At 52.1% G+C, this 19,172-nt stretch overlaps 2 long non-coding RNA genes across 3 annotated transcripts; both read left to right on the top strand.

The window, feature by feature from the left end:
• The first annotated feature begins 3,700 nt into the window (after positions 1-3,700).
• LOC138067999 (uncharacterized) lies at positions 3,701-6,430 on the top strand. The gene is made up of 7 exons (XR_011142510.1): positions 3,701-4,261; positions 4,339-4,391; positions 4,479-4,528; positions 4,631-4,686; positions 4,780-4,820; positions 4,902-4,960; positions 5,061-6,430. It is a non-coding gene; the product is annotated as an uncharacterized lncRNA (long non-coding RNA).
• An 83-nt stretch (positions 6,431-6,513) lies between these two features.
• Positions 6,514-10,346, top strand: LOC138068001 (uncharacterized). Of its 2 annotated transcripts, XR_011142512.1 has the most exons (8): positions 6,514-6,566; positions 6,662-6,724; positions 6,814-6,869; positions 6,965-7,005; positions 7,087-7,145; positions 7,246-7,338; positions 8,886-8,967; positions 10,239-10,346. It is a non-coding gene; the product is annotated as an uncharacterized lncRNA (long non-coding RNA). The 2 variants fall into 2 exon arrangements; XR_011142511.1 differs by having other exon boundaries at positions 7,246-8,967.
• Positions 10,347-19,172: the final 8,826 nt, after the last annotated feature.

A 19,172-nucleotide genomic window follows, 5' to 3' on the forward strand; every position in this document is an offset into this window, starting at 1 on the left:
TGCTGGCCCCTTTCTGTCCCAGGCCATGGTGTTTGACTCTTTCGTGGGCTTTTCCTGAGCCTCGAAGCTGCGCGGTTGTGGCCTCGTAGGGCTTTGTGCCCGGCAGGGTCTTATGTGTGAGAATTGTTCTTTGTGCCTAGGGCTTTCCGCTGTGTTTGTGTCTGCTGTTTGTGTGTGCATGTTTGTTTGGGGCTGGAGGTGCCTTGCCTGTGGATTATTAGCAGTGGCAGCGTGCAGAGTGGAGCGGCACAGGTGAAGGTGTGGGAGGAAAGGGTGGGTGCCGAAGGACTTTGGTTTTGTGGGCATGCCCTCAAGGTGTGGTGTTTTCTGTGGTTTTGCAGGCATTGTGTGAAGTTGTGGTGTAGAGAAGCTGAGTGCCGAGACAGAGGCTGAGCAGGTGTGAGGGGCAGCTTGTCATTGAGTGCTTTATTCTGTGACTGGGGGGTGTTGGGCTGGTTCTTGGTGATGTCTTCTGTTGTGCTTTTTTTCAGGTGCTGTGGGGGGGCCTTTTGCCAGAGGATTTGGGGTGAGTGGAACAGTGAGTTCTTTGTTGTAGGGCTATTGGGCGTTGCCTGGCAGAAGAGTAACTGTGTTGTGTTGCCTTTCCCAGGTGCTGCGGGTGTCCGCCCGGCCATGATGTTGGAGTTTGGACGGGGCACAGGTAAGCGGAGGGACCGTGGTGTTTGGGAGGAGGGTGTTTTTGGAGGAAGAGGCTGGTGCTGCGTGGTGTGTGGGTGACAGCTTGTGCTCTGTTTTGGCAGGTGATGAGGGTGAAGGTTTGTGACTGAAGGCAGATCAGAGAGAGGAGGTGCCTGGCATCGAGGCTGGCTCTTGAGGATGGACAGTGACGCACAACAGTGCCCAAGCTAAGTGGAGGGGTCAAGGGTGTTGGCTTGTCCTGGGGGTAGGGTGTGTGTGTGTGTGTTTGCTGACCATGAGTGTAGTGCTTTAGGATGATTGTTTTTGGTGAGGTCAAGGCCGTGGGGTTGTGCTTGGGGCCGGGCAGCTCCAGCCTGTGTCTGTGTTGTTGTGTGCTGTATGTTGTGTGTTGTAGGTGTCCTGTCTTTTGCTTAGGTCTTGCTGTTGCTCTTGTCCTTTGTGTTCCTGGAGCACAAAGGACGACTTTGCAGGGCTAGCACAGTAGTCATCTGTAGGCTTTGGGACTGGCCTCAGCGCTCAGTGTTGTGCAAAGGGATTGTATCTCCTCCTGTGCCGCCTGTGAAAAGGGGCATTGTGTCGTGCCAGATTTGCAACACAGCTTCTTCGCCTCTTCTTCGGCGGCCGCGCCTCTTCGCCTCTTCTTCGGCGGCCGCGCCTCTTCGCCTCTTCTTCGGCGGCCGCGCCTCTTCGCCTCTTCTTCGGCGGCCGCGCCTCTTCGCCTCTTCTTCGGCGGCCGCGCCTCTTCGCCTCTTCTTCGGCGGCCGCGCCTCTTCGCCTCTTCTTCGGCGGCCGCGCCTCTTCGCCTCTTCTTCGGCGGCCGCGCCTCTTTGCCTTTGGGGCTCCCTTTCTGGGTTTTCTTCCCTGTGTGATCGTGGCCTTGGGTTTTTCTGGCTAGCCTCTTGTGCATCCACAGTCCTGGCTTTGCTGGCCCCTTTCCGTCACAGGCCATGGCATTTGAGTCTTTCCTGGGCTTCTGCTGAGCCTGAAAGCTGCAGGGTTGTGGTGTTGTAGGGCTTTGTGCCCGGCAGGGTCTTATGCGTGAGAACTGTTTTTTGTGCCTAGGGCTTTCCTCTGTGTTTGTGTCTGCTGTTTGTGAGCGTGCCTGTTTGTTTGGAGCTGGAGGTGCCTTGCCTGTGGGTTTTAGCAATGACAGTGTGCAGAGTGGAGTGGTGATGGGGAGTGGAATGGGGATAGGTCTGCCTTTGGGTGCTGCAGTTTGTGTTGCTTTTGCAGATGCAGAGCAGTGTTCCAGGTACTCGAGGGAGATGGAGGAAGACTGAGACGTGCTCTAAGGAGGTGAGCTTGTGAGTGTTGTTGGCAAGAGAGTGTTCTGGGTGGCGGTTTGCTGAATGCTTTTTGTTTTGTGTTTGTAGGTGGGAAGCCGTGAGGCAAGTGGGTTGCTTGTGCCTAGGAGGAGGCTGGCCAGGTGAGTGTTGGTCTGCGAGATGGAGCAGAGCATAGTGTGGGGTTGTTGGTGCTGTGCCTGTTGCCCAGTGGTGTTCTGGTTTTGCAGGTGCGTGGCAGAGCTTGGCGTGGCCTCCTGTAGCCTGACAGTGGGGACAGGTGAGTGGTGCAGGTAAAGTTGTGGGAGCAAGGGGTGGGTGTGGATGGGCTGTGCTTTTGCAAACATCCGCTCAAGCTGTGGTATTGTCTCTGGTTCTGCAGGTGTAGGATGCAGTTGTGGCACGGAGGAGCCCAGTGCTGAGATGGAGGCAGAGGAGGTGAGAGGGGCAGCTTGTCGTTGAGAGCTTTATCATTTGGTTGGGTGGTGTCGGGCTGCCTCTCAGTAATGTCTTTTGTTGTGCTTTTTCAGGTGCTGTGGGGGGCCTCTTCCCGGATGGCTGAGGATTTGAGGTGAGTGGCACGGTGTGCCTTTTGTAGTAGGGCTGTTGGGTGCTGCCTGGTGGAAGAGTGACTTTGTGTTGTTTTTCCCAGGTGCTGTGGGTGTCCTAGTGCTGGGCAGGATGTCTGAGTTTGGAAGGGACGTGTTTCAGGTGAGCGGAGGGACCATGTTGTTTTGGAGGGGGGTGTTTTTTGGGGAAGAGGCTGGAGCCGTGTGGCATGCGGGTGATGGCTTGTGCTCTGTTTTGGCAGGTGGTGAGGGTGAAGGTTTGCGACTGAAGGAAGATCAGAGAGGGCGTGCCTGGCATCGAGGCTGGCTCTTGAGGATGGATGGTGATGCACAGCAGTGCCCAAGCTAAGTGGAGGGGGCCAAGGGTGTTGGTGTGTCTTGGGCGGTGTGTGGGGCGGTGTGTGTGTGTGTATGCGTGTGCTGCCAATCAGTGTAGTGTGGAGGCCTCGTGAGGGTGGGTGCTGTGTGTGAGGTAGAGGGAGAGGTGGGTGTGGTAGTCCGGGCAGCTCCAGCCTGTGTCTGTGTTGTTGTGTACTGTGTGGTGTGTGTTGTAGGTGTCCTGTGTTTTGCTGAGGTCTTGATGTTGCTGTTGTCCTGTGTGATTGTGGAGCACGGTGTAAACTTTGCAGGGCTAGGGTGTTAGGCATCCGCAGGCTATTGAGTGGCCCGAACGGTCAGCGTTGCGTCGAGGGACGGTGTCTCCTTGTGTGCCGCCCACCAAAAGGGTCGGTGTGTTGCGCTGAATTTGCATCGTAGCTGTCTGTGGCCGCTCATCTTTGTGGCGATACTGCTCGCCTTCCACGGCCGTTCATCTTTGTGGCGATGCTCCTTGCCTTCCGCGGCCGCTCTTCCTCGCCTTCCGCGGCCGCTCATCTTTGCGGCGATGCTCTTCCTCGCCTTCCGCGGCCGCTCATCTTTGCGGCGATGCTCTTCCTCGCCTTCCGCGGCCGCTCATCTTTGCGGTGATGCTCTTCCTCGCCTTCCGCGGCCGCTCATCTTTGCGGCGATGCTCTTCCTTGCCTTCCGCGGCCGCTCATCTTTGCGGCGATGCTCTTCCTTGCCTTCCGCGGCCGCTCATCTTTGCGGCGATGCTCTTCCTTGCCTTCCGCGGCCGCTCATCTTTGCGGCGATGCTCTTCCTTGCCTTCCGCGGCCGCTCATCTTTGCGGCGATGCTCTTCCTTGCCTTCCGCGGCCGCTCATCTTTGCGGCGATGCTCTTCCTTGCCTTCCGTGGCCGCTCATCTTTGTGGCGATGCTCTTCCTTGCCTTCCGTGGCTGCTCTTCCTCGCCTTCGTGGCATGCTTTCAGGGTTTTCTTCCCTGTGTGATCATGGCCTTGGGTTTTTCTGGCCAGCCTCTTGTGCATCCACAGTCCTGGCTTTGTCGGCCCCTTTCTGTCACAGGCCATGGCATTTGAGTCTTTCCTGGGCTTCTCCTGAGCCTGAAAGGCACAGGGTTGTGGTGTTGTAGGGCTTTGTGCCTGGCAGGGTCTTATGCGTGAGAACTGTTTTTTGTGCCTAGGGCTTTCCTTTGTGTTTGTGTGTGCTGTTTGTGTGTGTGCATGTTTGTTTGGAGCTGGAGGTGCCTGTGGGTTTTAGCGATGGCAGCGTGCAGAGTGGAGTGGTGATGGGGAGTGGAATGGGGATAGGTCTGCCTTTGGGTGCTGCAGTTTGTGTTGCTTTTGCAGATGCAGAGCAGTGTTCCAGGTACTCAAGGGAGACGGAGGAAGACCGAGACGTGCTCTAAGGAGGTGAGCTTGTGAGTGTTGTTGGCAGGAGGGTGTCTTGGGCAGCGGTTCCCTGAACAATGTTTGTTTTGTGTTTGTAGGTGGGAAGCCGTGAGGCAAGTGGGTTGCTTGTGCCTAGGAGGAGGCTGGCCAGGTGAGTGTTGGTCTGCGAGATGGAGCAGAGCATAGTGTGGGGTTGTTGGTGCTGTGCCTGTTGCCCAGTGCTGTTCTGGTTTTGCAGGTGCGTGGCCGAGGTCAGTGTAGCCTCCTGTAGCCTGACAGTGGGGACAGGTGAGTGGCGCAGGTAAAGTTGTGGGAGCAAGGGGTGGGTGTGGACGGGGTGTGGTTTTGCAAACATCCCCTCAAGGTGTGGTGTTTTCTCTGGTTCTGCAGGTGTAGGATGCAGTTGTGGCACGAAGTAGCCGAGTGCTGAGATGGAGGCAGAGGAGGTGAGAGGGGCAGCTTGTCGTTGAGAGCTTTATCATTTGGTTGGGTGGTGTCGGGCTGCCTCTCAGTAATGTCTTTTGTTGTGCTTTTTTCAGGTGCTGTGGGGGGCCTCTTCCCGGATGGCTGAGGATTTGAGGTGAGTGGCACGGTGTGCCTTTTGCAGTAGGGCTGTTGGGTGCTGCCTGGCAGAAGAGTGACTTTGTGTTGTTTTTCCCAGGTGCTGTGGGTGTCCTAGTGCTGGGCAGGATGTCTGAGTTTGGAAGGGACGTGTTTCAGGTGAGTGGAGGGACCATGTTGTTTTGGAGGGGGGTGTTTTTTGGGGAAGAGGCTGGAGCCGTGTGGCATGCAGGTGATGGCTTGTGGTCTGTTTTGGCAGGTGGTGAGGGCGAAGGTTTGTGAGTGAAGGAAGGTCAGAGAGGAGGTGCCTGGCATCGAGGCTGGCTGTTGAGGATGGACGGTGATGCACGGCAGTGCCCAAGCTAAGTGGAGGGGGCCAAGGGTGTTGGTGTGTCTTGGGCGGTGTGTGGGGCGGTGTGTGTGTGTGTATGCGTGTGCTGCCAATCAGTGTTGTGTGGAGGCCTCGTGAGGGTGGGTGCTGTGTGTGAGGTAGAGGGAGAGGTGGGTGTGGTAGTCCGGGCAGCTCCAGCCAGTGTCTGTGTTGTTGTGTGCTGTGTTCTGTGTGTGTTGTAGGTGTCCTGTGTTTTGCTGAGGTCTTGATGTTGCTCTTGTCCTGTGTGATGGTGGAGCACGGTGTAAACTTTGCAGGGCTAGGGTGTTAGGCATCTGCAGGCTATTGAGTGGCCCGAGCGGTCAGCGTTGCGTCGAGGGATGGTGTCTCCTTGTGTGCCGCCCACCAAAAGGGTCGGTGTGTTGCGCTGAATTTGCATTGTAGCTGTCTGTGGCCGCTCATCTCTGTGGCGATAGTGCTCGCCTTCCGCGGCCGTTCATCTTTGTGGCGATGCTCCTTGCCTTCCACGGCCGCTCTTCCTTGCCTTCCGTGGCCGTTCATCTTTGCGGTGATGCTCTTCCTTGTATTCCGTGGCCGTTCATCTTTGCGGTGATGCTCTTCCTCGCCTTCCACGGCTCATCTTCCTTGCATTTCGTGGCTGTTCATCTTTGCGGCGATGCTCTTCCTTGCCTTCCATGGCTGCTCTTCCTTGCCTTCTGCAGCCATTCATCTTTGTGGCGATGCTCTTCCTTGCCTTCCATGGCTGCTCTTCCTTGCCTTCTGCAGCCATTCATCTTTGTGGCGATGCTCTTCCTTGCCTTCCGCGGCTGCTCTTCCTCGCCTTCATGGCATGCTTTCAGGGTTTTCTTCCCTGTGTGGTCGTGGTCTTGGGTCTTTCTGGCCAGCCTCTTGTGCATTGATGGTCCTGGCTTTGCTGGCTGCTTTCTGTCACGGAGCGTGGCGTTTGACTTTCCTGGGCTTCTCCCGAGCCTCTGAGCCGCACAGTTGTGGCATCGTAGGGCTTTGTGGCCCGCAGGGTCCTATGCGTGAGAACTGTTCTTTCTGCCTAGGGCTTTGTTCTGTGTTTGTGTGTGCTGTGTGTGAGTGTGCCTGTTTGTTTGGGGCTGGAGGTGCCTTGCCTGTGGGTTTTACCAATGGCAGTGTGCAGCATGGAGTGGTGATGGGGAGTGGAATGGGGATAGGTCTGCCTTTGGGTGCTGCAGTTTGTGTTGCTTTTGCAGATGCAGAGCAGTGTTGTGGGTGCCCGAGGGAGATGGAGGAAGACCGAGATGTGCACTAAGGAGGTGAGCTTGTGAGTGTTGTTGGCAAGAGAGTGTTCTGGGTGGCGGTTTGCTGAATGCTTTTTGTTTTGTGTTTGTAGGTGGGAAGCTGTGAGGCAAGTGGGTTGCTTGTGCCTAGGAGGAGGCTGGCCAGGTGAGTGTTGGTGTGAGAGATGGAGCAGAGTGTGGAGCGGGGCTGTTGTGTTGTTGGTGCTGTGCCTGTTGCCCAGTGGTGTTCTGGTTTTGCAGGTGCGTGGCAGAGCTTGGTGTGGCCTCCTGTAGCATGACAGTGGGGAAGGGTGAGCGGCACAGGTAAAGGTGTGGGAGCAAGGGGTGGGTGTGGATGGGCTGCGGTTTTGTGGGCATCCCCTCAAGCTGTGGTATCGTCTCTGACTTTGCAGGTGCAGGATGCAGTTGTGGTGTGGAGAAGCTGAGCGCTGAGGTGGAGGCTGAGCAGGTAAGAGGGGGCAGCTTGTCGTTGAGAGCTTTATTCTGTGGTTGCGTGGTGTCGGGTTGCCTCTCAGTAATGTCTTTTGTTGTGCTTTTTGTCAGGTGCTGTGGGGGGCCTCTTCCCGGATGGCTGAGGATTTGAGGTGAGTGGCACGGTGTGTTGTTTGTAGTAGGGCTGTTGGGTGCTGCCTGGCAGAAGAGTGACTTTGTGTTGTTTTTTCCAGGTGCTGTGGGTGTCCTAGTGCTGGGCAGGATGTCTGAGTTTGGAAGGGACGTGTTTCAGGTGAGCGGAGGGACCATGTTGTTTTGGAGGAGGGTGTTTTTTGGGGAAGAGGCTGGAGCCGTGTGGCATGCAGGTGATGGTTTGTGCTCTGTTTTGGCAGGTGGTGAGGGTGAAGGAAGGTCAGAGAGGAGGTGCCTGGCATCGAGGCTGGCTCTTGAGGATGGACGGTGATGCACGGCAGTGCCCAAGCTAAGTGGAGGGGGCCAAGGGTGTTGGTGTGTCTTGGGCTGTGTGTGTGTGTGTGTGTGTGTGTGTGTGTGTGTGTGTGTGCTGCCAATCAGTGTTGTGTGGAGGCCTTGTGAGGGTGGGTGCTGTGTGTGAGGTAGAGGGAGAGGTGGGTGTGGTAGTCCGGGCAGCTCCAGCCAGTGTCTGTGTTGTTGTGTGCTGTGTTCTGTGTGTGTTGTAGGTGTCCTGTGTTTTGCTGAGGTCTTGATGTTGCTCTTGTCCTGTGTGATGGTGGAGCACGGTGTAAACTTTGCAGGGCTAGGGTGTTAGGCATCTGCAGGCTATTGAGTGGCCCGAGCGGTCAGCGTTGCGTCGAGGGATGGTGTCTCCTTGTGTGCCGCCCACCAAAAGGGTCGGTGTGTTGCGCTGAATTTGCATTGTAGCTGTCTGTGGCCGCTCATCTCTGTGGCGATAGTGCTCGCCTTCCGCGGCCGTTCATCTTTGTGGCGATGCTCCTTGCCTTCAGCGGCCGCTCTTCCTCGTCTTCCGCGGCCGTTCATCTTTGTGGCGATGCTCTTCCTTGCCTTCTGTGGCTGTTCATCTTCCGCGATGCTCTTCCTCGCCTTCCGCGGTCGCTCTTCCTTGCATTCCGTGGCCATTCATCTTTGTGGCGATGGTCTTCCTTGCCTTCCATGGCCGCTCTTCCTTGCCTTCTGCAGCCATTCATCTTTGGCGATGCTCTTCCTTGCCTTCCATGGCTGCTCTTCCTTGCGTTCTGCAGCCATTCATCTTTGTGGCGATGCTCTTCCTTGCCTTCCGTGGCCGTTCTTCCTTGCCTTCCGTGGCCGTTCTTCCTTGCCTTCCGTGGCCGTTCTTCCTTGCCTTCCGTGGCCGTTCTTCCTTGCCTTCCGTGGCCGTTCTTCCTTGCCTTCCGTGGCCGTTCTTCCTTGCCTTCCGTGGCCGTTCTTCCTTGCCTTCCGTGGCCGTTCTTCCTTGCCTTCCGTGGCCGTTCTTCCTTGCCTTCCGTGGCCGTTCTTCCTTGCCTTCCGTGGCCGTTCTTCCTTGCCTTCCGTGGCCGTTCTTCCTTGCCTTCCGTGGCCGTTCTTCCTTGCCTTCCGTGGCCGTTCTTCCTTGCCTTCCGTGGCCGTTCATCTTTGTGGCGATGGTCTTCCTTGCCTTCCATGGCTGCTCTTCCTTGCCTTCGTGGTATCCTTTCAGGGTGGTCTTCCCTGTGTGGTTTCAGCCTTGGATCTTTCTGGCCAGCCTCTTGTGCATTGATGGTCCTGGCTTTGCCAGCTGCTTGCCATTATGGGCTTCTCCTGTGCCTGTGAGCTGCAGGGATGTGTTGTTGTAGGGCTTTCTGGCTGAGAGTGTTGTTTGTGCTGTGATTTTTGTTGTGTCTGTGTGTTTGTGTCTTTGTGGGTGGAGCTGGAGCTGCCTCGCCTGTGGGTGTAGTTGAGGGTGTGGGCTGTGCTAAGTACTGTATCCATGGGACCTTGTTTGGCTTTTTGTGAGAGTGAAACTGTAAGGCAAAGCCTAGTTTTATTTTTTGTATATTTATTTATTGATGGATAGGAATGGTGTTTTTGGTGGGAGCCTGTTCACGGCAGTGCAGCGTTCCCTTTTAAATGGGTGGAAATTGGCTGTGTTAGTAGAGGTGAGGAAGGGCTGCGGTGGGAGGGTGTGGGTAATTGTGTGGTTGTTGTTGTTTGGGTTTGGTATTGAGTGTATCTAAGTCTGTATGCATGTGTTTGGTTTGTTTTCTGATTGTACTTAGCATTTAGAGGTTTTTTTTTAATGGAAACCCCCAGGTGGTTGAATTTTTTTTTTTTCCCCCTGACTTTTTTTTCCTGTGGTGTTGTTCACTGCCTGAGGTGATTTGATCATTGCAAATGTTGCTGTGCAGGTTGGGCTGGGTTTTTTTTTTAGGCAGGGTGGTATGTGGAAACGCTTGGTAATGCTGTTTCTGTGAGCGGTCCTAAAAACTGGTGCTGTTTGCCGTGTAGTGCAGGGAGGCAGAGTGCCTGTGGTGGGAGTGAGTGGGCAGTTGTGTGGATGTTGGGTGGTTGTTGGTATGGAATGTGTCTAACCTTGTATGCACCTTTTGTTCTTACAGGCTGTAGTTAGCAAGTTAAATTTTTTTCCATTTTTATTTAAAAAAAAAAAACCCCAGCTGGGGGATTTTTTTTTTGCTTCCCCTGGCTGGGTTTTTTTTTTCCCCGGTCCCGGTCACTCTGCGAGGCGATGATCATCGCCAATGTTGGTGCGGAGGTGTGGCTCGGGGCCGGGGTTTTCTAGGCAGGGTGGTATTTGGAAGCGCTCGGTAATGTTGTTACCGAGAGCTGTCCCAGAAGCTGCTGGTGTTTCCTTGTAAGTGCAGGGGGGCAGAGTGCCTGTGGTGGGACTGAGTGGGCAGTTGTGTGGATGTTGGGCGGTTTTGGTATGGAATGTGTCTAACCTTGTATGCACCTTTTGTTCTTACAGGCTGTAGTTAGCAAGTAAAATTTTTTCCATTTTTATTTAAAAAAAAAAAAAACCCCAGCCAGGGGATTTTTTTTTTTGCTTCCCCTGGCTGGGTTTTTTTTTTCCCCGGTCCCGGTCACTCTGTGAGGCGATGATCATCGCCAATGTTGGTGCGGAGCTGTGGCTCGGGGCCGGGGTTTTCTAGGCAGGGTGGTATTTGGAAGCGCTTGGTAATGTTGTTACCGAGAGCTGTCCCAAAGAACTGCTGGTGTTTCCTTGTAAGTGCAGGGAGGTAGTGTATGCTGCTGGATGGGCGTAGCATTGGTGTGATTGTAGAGAAGGTTGGTGACGAGTGTGTGCAGCTGCTGTGGATGGTGGGCTGGTATGTTATGTTGTTGGGGTGGTTTTGTTTAGTGTTTTGTAACTGACATGTCTTTCCCCCCTCCCTTTTTTTTTTTTTTGCAGGTGCAGAAGCAGCTGTCATGTAGTGTGGAGATGAGCATGCTTATGTAGTGAGGAATGAAGCTGGAGGTGTTTGTGATGCTGTTGGAATAAGGAGATTGTTGTGGGTGTTTTGTTTTTGGAGCAATAAAGATGATAGAGGTGGCTGTGTTTGTGTCTCCTTTCAAATAAAGAGAATGTTGTTGATTGTTTCTGTTGTGTTATTTCCAGTACATGTTGCATGGAAGTCCTTTGCTCTTGTTCATCTTCCCCTTTCAAGTCAAAGTAGGAGAGAAAATTTATCCTGGTTCTTATTTGTATGGTGGTCTTTCTATGGCCTCCTAAGAAAGAAAGAGCGGGACAAATTTTTTCTCTTATTTTGTCTCTCATTGACCTTTGTTTCTTTCTCCCTCCTGCCTTGTTGTCTTCCTTTGCTTTCCCCCTCTTGCTTTGTGCTTCCTTTTGCTTTCTCCCTCTGTGTTCTTTCCTGTAGCTTTTCTATTTTATCTCTACTGTGATAATGTTAGCTTTATGTTGATTATTCTATTTCTCCTTATTTCAGTATTTCTCTCTTTTTTTTTTTCTCCTCTCCTTTTCCTCCTCTCCTTTTCCTCTGTGGTTAGATTCCCCCCTCTGGGCTCTTTTTTTGTTTTATGATTTTTGTCCACTTCAATTTTGTCTATCTCCTCTTTCCCTCTCTTTACTCTTTCCCTCTCTTTACTCTTTCCCTCTCTTTACTCTTTCCCTCTCTTTACTCTTTCCCTCTCTTTACTCTTTCCCTCTCTTTACTCTTTCCCTCTCTTTACTCTTTCCCTCTCTTTACTCTTTCCCTCTCTTTACTCTTTCCCTCTCTTTACTCTTTCCCTCTCTTTACTCTTTCCCTCTCTTTACTCTTTCCCTCTCTTTACTCTTTCCCTCTCTTTACTCTTTCCCTCTCTTTACTCTTTCCCTCTCTTTACTCTTTCCCTCTCTTTACTCTTTCCCTCTCTTTACTCTTTCCCTCTCTTTACTCTTTCCCTCTCTTTACTCTTTCCCTCTCTTTACTCTTTCCCTCTCTTTACTCTTTCCCTCTCTTTACTCTTTCCCTCTCTTTACTCTTTCCCTCTCTTTACTCTTTCCCTCTCTTTACTCTTTCCCTCTCTTTACTCTTTCCCTCTCTTTACTCTTTCCCTCTCTTTACTCTTTCCCTCTCTTTACTCTTTCCCTCTCTTTACTCTTTCCCTCTCTTTACTCTTTCCCTCTCTTTACTCTTTCCCTCTCTTTACTCTTTCCCTCTCTTTACTCTTTCCCTCTCTTTACTCTTTCCCTCTCTTTACTCTTTCCCTCTCTTTACTCTTTCCCTCTCTTTACTCTTTCCCTCTCTTTACTCTTTCCCTCTCTTTACTCTTTCCCTCTCTTTACTCTTTCCCTCTCTTTACTCTTTCCCTCTCTTTACTCTTTCCCTCTCTTTACTCTTTCCCTCTCTTTACTCTTTCCCTCTCTTTACTCTTTCCCTCTCTTTACTCTTTCCCTCTCTTTACTCTTTCCCTCTCTTTACTCTTTCCCTCTCTTTACTCTTTCCCTCTCTTTACTCTTTCCCTCTCTTTACTCTTTCCCTCTCTTTACTCTTTCCCTCTCTTTACTCTTTCCCTCTCTTTACTCTTTCCCTCTCTTTACTCTTTCCCTCTCTTTACTCTTTCCCTCTCTTTACTCTTTCCCTCTCTTTACTCTTTCCCTCTCTTTACTCTTTCCCTCTCTTTACTCTTTCCCTCTCTTTACTCTTTCCCTCTCTTTACTCTTTCCCTCTCTTTACTCTTTCCCTCTCTTTACTCTTTCCCTCTCTTTACTCTTTCCCTCTCTTTACTCTTTCCCTCTCTTTACTCTTTCCCTCTCTTTACTCTTTCCCTCTCTTTACTCTTTCCCTCTCTTTACTCTTTCCCTCTCTTTACTCTTTCCCTCTCTTTACTCTTTCCCTCTCTTTAGCATGCTAATTGGGAGTAATCAATTATTATCCCAATTTATTCAAATAATAATTCTTTACTCCCAATTAGCATCCTAACCCTGCCACTCATTTCATTCCATATGCTAATTATTTTCCATTCTCTTATTATTTTTATTTCTTTTTCTATACTATATATACACAACCCGACATCACCCCCACCCACCACTAGAGGGAGCCCCACCACACTACGGTTACAGAAGCCACCCTACAATCCAGCTCCTAGGGTTAACCACTAGGGACCACACCCACACTTAGGGTTAGAGCCACTTAGGGCTCGAGCAGACTAGGGGTTACAGGGTCAGACCCAGAGGGGTGGAGGGTTAGGGTCTGGCTCCAGGGAGGGGTGAGGGTCAAGGAGTCAGCACCACTCAGGGTTAGGGGGTTACCATTAGGGGGTCACAGGTCAGGGAGCACCACTTAGGGGTTGGGGTCAGGGGAGCACACCATTAGGGGTTAGGGTTAGAGGGTCAGGGTTACAGGGTAGGGGTGAGGTTGGGGGTGGCAGCACAGTTAGGGTTAGGGTCAGGGGGTTAGAGGTCAGGGTCTAGGGTTAGAGTGCAGCAGGTCAGGGTCAGGGGTCAGGTAGGGGTCAGGTGGCTGGGGGTCAGGGGTCAAGGGTCAGGGTCGGGATCAGGGTTAGAGGGTTAGAGGGTCAGGGGTTAGAGGGTCAGGGGTCAGGGCCAGGGTCCAGGTCAGGGCCAGGGTTAGGGTTAGGGAGCGCCATTTAGGGTTAGGGGTTAGGGGTTAGGGGTTAGGGGTTAGGGGTTAGGGGTTAGGGGTTAGGGGTTAGGGGTTAGGGGTTAGGGGTTAGGGGTTAGGGGTTAGGGGTTAGGGTTAGGGTTAGGGTTAGGGTTAGGGTTAGGGTTAGGGTTAGGGTTAGGGTTAGGGTTAGGGTTAGGGTTAGGGTTAGGGTTAGGGTTAGGGTTAGGGTTAGGGTTAGGGGTTAGGGGTTAGGGGTTAGGGGTTAGGGGTTAGGGTTAGGGTTAGGGTTAGGGTTAGGGTTAGGGTTAGGGTTAGGGTTAGGGTTAGGGTTAGGGTTAGGGTTAGGGTTAGGGTTAGGGTTAGGGTTAGGGTTAGGGTTAGGGTTAGGGTTAGGGTTAGGGTTAGGGTTAGGGTTAGGGTTAGGGTTAGGGTTAGGGTTAGGGTTAGGGTTAGGGTTAGGGTTAGGGTTAGGGTTAGGGTTAGGGTTAGGGTTAGGGTTAGGGTTAGGGTTAGGGTTAGGGTTAGGGTTAGGGTTAGGGTTAGGGTTAGGGTTAGGGTTAGGGTTAGGGTTAGGGTTAGGGTTAGGGTTAGGGTTAGGGTTAGGGTTAGGGTTAGGGTTAGGGTTAGGGTTAGGGTTAGGGTTAGGGTTAGGGTTAGGGTTAGGGTTAGGGTTAGGGTTAGGGTTAGGGTTAGGGTTAGGGTTAGGGTTAGGGTTAGGGTTAGGGTTAGGGTTAGGGTTAGGGTTAGGGTTAGGGTTAGGGTTAGGGGTTAGGGTTAGGGTTAGGGTTAGGGTTAGGGTTAGGGTTAGGGTTAGGGTTAGGGTTAGGGTTAGGGTTAGGGTTAGGGTTAGGGTTAGGGTTAGGGTTAGGGTTAGGGTTGGGGTAGGGTAGGGTAGGGGTGGGTAGGGTTGGGTTAGGGTGGGTGGGTGGGGGGGTAGGGTTTGGGTTAGGGTTAGGGTTAGGGGTAGGGTTAGGGTTGGGTGGGTGTGGGGTAGGGGTTGGGGGTGGGGTAGGGGTTTGGGGGTTGGGTTGGGTGTGTGGGGTAGGGGGTGGGGTTGGGGTTGGGGTGTGGGGGTTTAGGGTTAGGGTTAGGGTTAGGGTTAGGGTTAGGGTTAGGGTTAGGGTTAGGGTTAGGGTTAGGGTTAGGGTTAGGGTTAGGGTTAGGGTTAGGGTTAGGGTTAGGGTTAGGGTTAGGGTTAGGGTTAGGGTTAGGGTTAGGGTTAGGGTTAGGGTTAGGGTTAGGGTTAGGGTTAGGGTTAGGGTTAGGGTTAGGGTTAGGGTTAGGGTTAGGGTTAGGGTTAGGGTTAGGGTTAGGGTTAGGGTTAGGGTTAGGGTTAGGGTTAGGGTTAGGGTTAGGGTTAGGGTTAGGGTTAGGGTTAGGGTTAGGGTTAGGGTTAGGGTTAGGGTTAGGGTTAGGGTTAGGGTTAGGGTTAGGGTTAGGGTTAGGGTTAGGGTTAGGGTTAGGGTTAGGGTTAGGGTTAGGGTTAGGGTTAGGGTTAGGGTTAGGGTTAGGGTTAGGGTTAGGGTTAGGGTTAGGGTTAGGGTTAGGGTTAGGGTTAGGGTTAGGGTTAGGGTTAGGGTTAGGGTTAGGGTTAGGGTTAGGGTTAGGGTTAGGGTTAGGGTTAGGGTTAGGGTTAGGGTTAGGGTTAGGGTTAGGGTTAGGGTTAGGGTTAGGGTTAGGGTTAGGGTTAGGGTTAGGGTTAGGGTTAGGGTTAGGGTTAGGGTTAGGGTTAGGGTTAGGGTTAGGGTTAGGGTTAGGGTTAGGGTTAGGGTTAGGGTTAGGGTTAGGGTTAGGGTTAGGGTTAGGGTTAGGGTTAGGGTTAGGGTTAGGGTTAGGGTTAGGGTTAGGGTTAGGGTTAGGGTTAGGGTTAGGGTTAGGGTTAGGGTTAGGGTTAGGGTTAGGGTTAGGGTTAGGGTTAGGGTTAGGGTTAGGGTTAGGGTTAGGGTTAGGGTTAGGGTTAGGGTTAGGGTTAGGGTTAGGGTTAGGGTTAGGGTTAGGGTTAGGGTTAGGGTTAGGGTTAGGGTTAGGGTTAGGGTTAGGGTTAGGGTTAGGGTTAGGGTTAGGGTTAGGGTTAGGGTTAGGGTTAGGGTTAGGGTTAGGGTTAGGGTTAGGGTTAGGGTTAGGGTTAGGGTTAGGGTTAGGGTTAGGGTTAGGGTTAGGGTTAGGGTTAGGGTTAGGGTTAGGGTTAGGGTTAGGGTTAGGGTTAGGGTTAGGGTTAGGGTTAGGGTTAGGGTTAGGGTTAGGGTTAGGGTTAGGGTTAGGGTTAGGGTTAGGGTTAGGGTTAGGGTTAGGGTTAGGGTTAGGGTTAGGGTTAGGGTTAGGGTTAGGGTTAGGGTTAGGGTTAGGGTTAGGGTTAGGGTTAGGGTTAGGGTTAGGGTTAGGGTTAGGGTTAGGGTTAGGGTTAGGGTTAGGGTTAGGGTTAGGGTTAGGGTTAGGGTTAGGGTTAGGGTTAGGGTTAGGGTTAGGGTTAGGGTTAGGGTTAGGGTTAGGGTTAGGGTTAGGGTTAGGGTTAGGGTTAGGGTTAGGGTTAGGGTTAGGGTTAGGGTTAGGGTTAGGGTTAGGGTTAGGGTTAGGGTTAGGGTTAGGGTTAGGGTTAGGGTTAGGGTTAGGGTTAGGGTTAGGGTTAGGGTTAGGGTTAGGGTTAGGGTTAGGGTTAGGGTTAGGGTTAGGGTTAGGGTTAGGGTTAGGGTTAGGGTTAGGGTTAGGGTTAGGGTTAGGGTTAGGGTTAGGGTTAGGGTTAGGGTTAGGGTTAGGGTTAGGGTTAGGGTTAGGGTTAGGGTTAGGGTTAGGGTTAGGGTTAGGGTTAGGGTTAGGGTTAGGGTTAGGGTTAGGGTTAGGGTTAGGGTTAGGGTTAGGGTTAGGGTTAGGGTTAGGGTTAGGGTTAGGGTTAGGGTTAGGGTTAGGGTTAGGGTTAGGGTTAGGGTTAGGGTTAGGGTTAGGGTTAGGGTTAGGGTTAGGGTTAGGGTTAGGGTTAGGGTTAGGGTTAGGGTTAGGGTTAGGGTTAGGGTTAGGGTTAGGGTTAGGGTTAGGGTTAGGGTTAGGGTTAGGGTTAGGGTTAGGGTTAGGGTTAGGGTTAGGGTTAGGGTTAGGGTTAGGGTTAGGGTTAGGGTTAGGGTTAGGGTTAGGGTTAGGGTTAGGGTTAGGGTTAGGGTTAGGGTTAGGGTTAGGGTTAGGGTTAGGGTTAGGGTTAGGGTTAGGGTTAGGGTTAGGGTTAGGGTTAGGGTTAGGGTTAGGGTTAGGGTTAGGGTTAGGGTTAGGGTTAGGGTTAGGGTTAGGGTTAGGGTTAGGGTTAGGGTTAGGGTTAGGGTTAGGGTTAGGGTTAGGGTTAGGGTTAGGGTTAGGGTTAGGGTTAGGGTTAGGGTTAGGGTTAGGGTTAGGGTTAGGGTTAGGGTTAGGGTTAGGGTTAGGGTTAGGGTTAGGGTTAGGGTTAGGGTTAGGGTTAGGGTTAGGGTTAGGGTTAGGGTTAGGGTTAGGGTTAGGGTTAGGGTTAGGGTTAGGGTTAGGGTTAGGGTTAGGGTTAGGGTTAGGGTTAGGGTTAGGGTTAGGGTTAGGGTTAGGGTTAGGGTTAGGGTTAGGGTTAGGGTTAGGGTTAGGGTTAGGGTTAGGGTTAGGGTTAGGGTTAGGGTTAGGGTTAGGGTTAGGGTTAGGGTTAGGGTTAGGGTTAGGGTTAGGGTTAGGGTTAGGGTTAGGGTTAGGGTTAGGGTTAGGGTTAGGGTTAGGGTTAGGGTTAGGGTTAGGGTTAGGGTTAGGGTTAGGGTTAGGGTTAGGGTTAGGGTTAGGGTTAGGGTTAGGGTTAGGGTTAGGGTTAGGGTTAGGGTTAGGGTTAGGGTTAGGGTTAGGGTTAGGGTTAGGGTTAGGGTTAGGGTTAGGGTTAGGGTTAGGGTTAGGGTTAGGGTTAGGGTTAGGGTTAGGGTTAGGGTTAGGGTTAGGGTTAGGGTTAGGGTTAGGGTTAGGGTTAGGGTTAGGGTTAGGGTTAGGGTTAGGGTTAGGGTTAGGGTTAGGGTTAGGGTTAGGGTTAGGGTTAGGGTTAGGGTTAGGGTTAGGGTTAGGGTTAGGGTTAGGGTTAGGGTTAGGGTTAGGGTTAGGGTTAGGGTTAGGGTTAGGGTTAGGGTTAGGGTTAGGGTTAGGGTTAGGGTTAGGGTTAGGGTTAGGGTTAGGGTTAGGGTTAGGGTTAGGGTTAGGGTTAGGGTTAGGGTTAGGGTTAGGGTTAGGGTTAGGGTTAGGGTTAGGGTTAGGGTTAGGGTTAGGGTTAGGGTTAGGGTTAGGGTTAGGGTTAGGGTTAGGGTTAGGGTTAGGGTTAGGGTTAGGGTTAGGGTTAGGGTTAGGGTTAGGGTTAGGGTTAGGGTTAGGGTTAGGGTTAGGGTTAGGGTTAGGGTTAGGGTTAGGGTTAGGGTTAGGGTTAGGGTTAGGGTTAGGGTTAGGGTTAGGGTTAGGGTTAGGGTTAGGGTTAGGGTTAGGGTTAGGGTTAGGGTTAGGGTTAGGGTTAGGGTTAGGGTTAGGGTTAGGGTTAGGGTTAGGGTTAGGGTTAGGGTTAGGGTTAGGGTTAGGGTTAGGGTTAGGGTTAGGGTTAGGGTTAGGGTTAGGGTTAGGGTTAGGGTTAGGGTTAGGGTTAGGGTTAGGGTTAGGGTTAGGGTTAGGGTTAGGGTTAGGGTTAGGGTTAGGGTTAGGGTTAGGGTTAGGGTTAGGGTTAGGGTTAGGGTTAGGGTTAGGGTTAGGGTTAGGGTTAGGGTTAGGGTTAGGGTTAGGGTTAGGGTTAGGGTTAGGGTTAGGGTTAGGGTTAGGGTTAGGGTTAGGGTTAGGGTTAGGGTTAGGGTTAGGGTTAGGGTTAGGGTTAGGGTTAGGGTTAGGGTTAGGGTTAGGGTTAGGGTTAGGGTTAGGGTTAGGGTTAGGGTTAGGGTTAGGGTTAGGGTTAGGGTTAGGGTTAGGGTTAGGGTTAGGGTTAGGGTTAGGGTTAGGGTTAGGGTTAGGGTTAGGGTTAGGGTTAGGGTTAGGGTTAGGGTTAGGGTTAGGGTTAGGGTTAGGGTTAGGGTTAGGGTTAGGGTTAGGGTTAGGGTTAGGGTTAGGGTTAGGGTTAGGGTTAGGGTTAGGGTTAGGGTTAGGGTTAGGGTTAGGGTTAGGGTTAGGGTTAGGGTTAGGGTTAGGGTTAGGGTTAGGGTTAGGGTTAGGGTTAGGGTTAGGGTTAGGGTTAGGGTTAGGGTTAGGGTTAGGGTTAGGGTTAGGGTTAGGGTTAGGGTTAGGGTTAGGGTTAGGGTTAGGGTTAGGGTTAGGGTTAGGGTTAGGGTTAGGGTTAGGGTTAGGGTTAGGGTTAGGGTTAGGGTTAGGGTTAGGGTTAGGGTTAGGGTTAGGGTTAGGGTTAGGGTTAGGGTTAGGGTTAGGGTTAGGGTTAGGGTTAGGGTTAGGGTTAGGGTTAGGGTTAGGGTTAGGGTTAGGGTTAGGGTTAGGGTTAGGGTTAGGGTTAGGGTTAGGGTTAGGGTTAGGGTTAGGGTTAGGGTTAGGGTTAGGGTTAGGGTTAGGGTTAGGGTTAGGGTTAGGGTTAGGGTTAGGGTTAGGGTTAGGGTTAGGGTTAGGGTTAGGGTTAGGGTTAGGGTTAGGGTTAGGGTTAGGGTTAGGGTTAGGGTTAGGGTTAGGGTTAGGGTTAGGGTTAGGGTTAGGGTTAGGGTTAGGGTTAGGGTTAGGGTTAGGGTTAGGGTTAGGGTTAGGGTTAGGGTTAGGGTTAGGGTTAGGGTTAGGGTTAGGGTTAGGGTTAGGGTTAGGGTTAGGGTTAGGGTTAGGGTTAGGGTTAGGGTTAGGGTTAGGGTTAGGGTTAGGGTTAGGGTTAGGGTTAGGGTTAGGGTTAGGGTTAGGGTTAGGGTTAGGGTTAGGGTTAGGGTTAGGGTTAGGGTTAGGGTTAGGGTTAGGGTTAGGGTTAGGGTTAGGGTTAGGGTTAGGGTTAGGGTTAGGGTTAGGGTTAGGGTTAGGGTTAGGGTTAGGGTTAGGGTTAGGGTTAGGGTTAGGGTTAGGGTTAGGGTTAGGGTTAGGGTTAGGGTTAGGGTTAGGGTTAGGGTTAGGGTTAGGGTTAGGGTTAGGGTTAGGGTTAGGGTTAGGGTTAGGGTTAGGGTTAGGGTTAGGGTTAGGGTTAGGGTTAGGGTTAGGGTTAGGGTTAGGGTTAGGGTTAGGGTTAGGGTTAGGGTTAGGGTTAGGGTTAGGGTTAGGGTTAGGGTTAGGGTTAGGGTTAGGGTTAGGGTTAGGGTTAGGGTTAGGGTTAGGGTTAGGGTTAGGGTTAGGGTTAGGGTTAG

Source organism: Struthio camelus, chromosome 8 (genome assembly GCF_040807025.1).
Source record: "Struthio camelus isolate bStrCam1 chromosome 8, bStrCam1.hap1, whole genome shotgun sequence".
Lineage (NCBI taxonomy): Eukaryota > Metazoa > Chordata > Aves > Struthioniformes > Struthionidae > Struthio > Struthio camelus.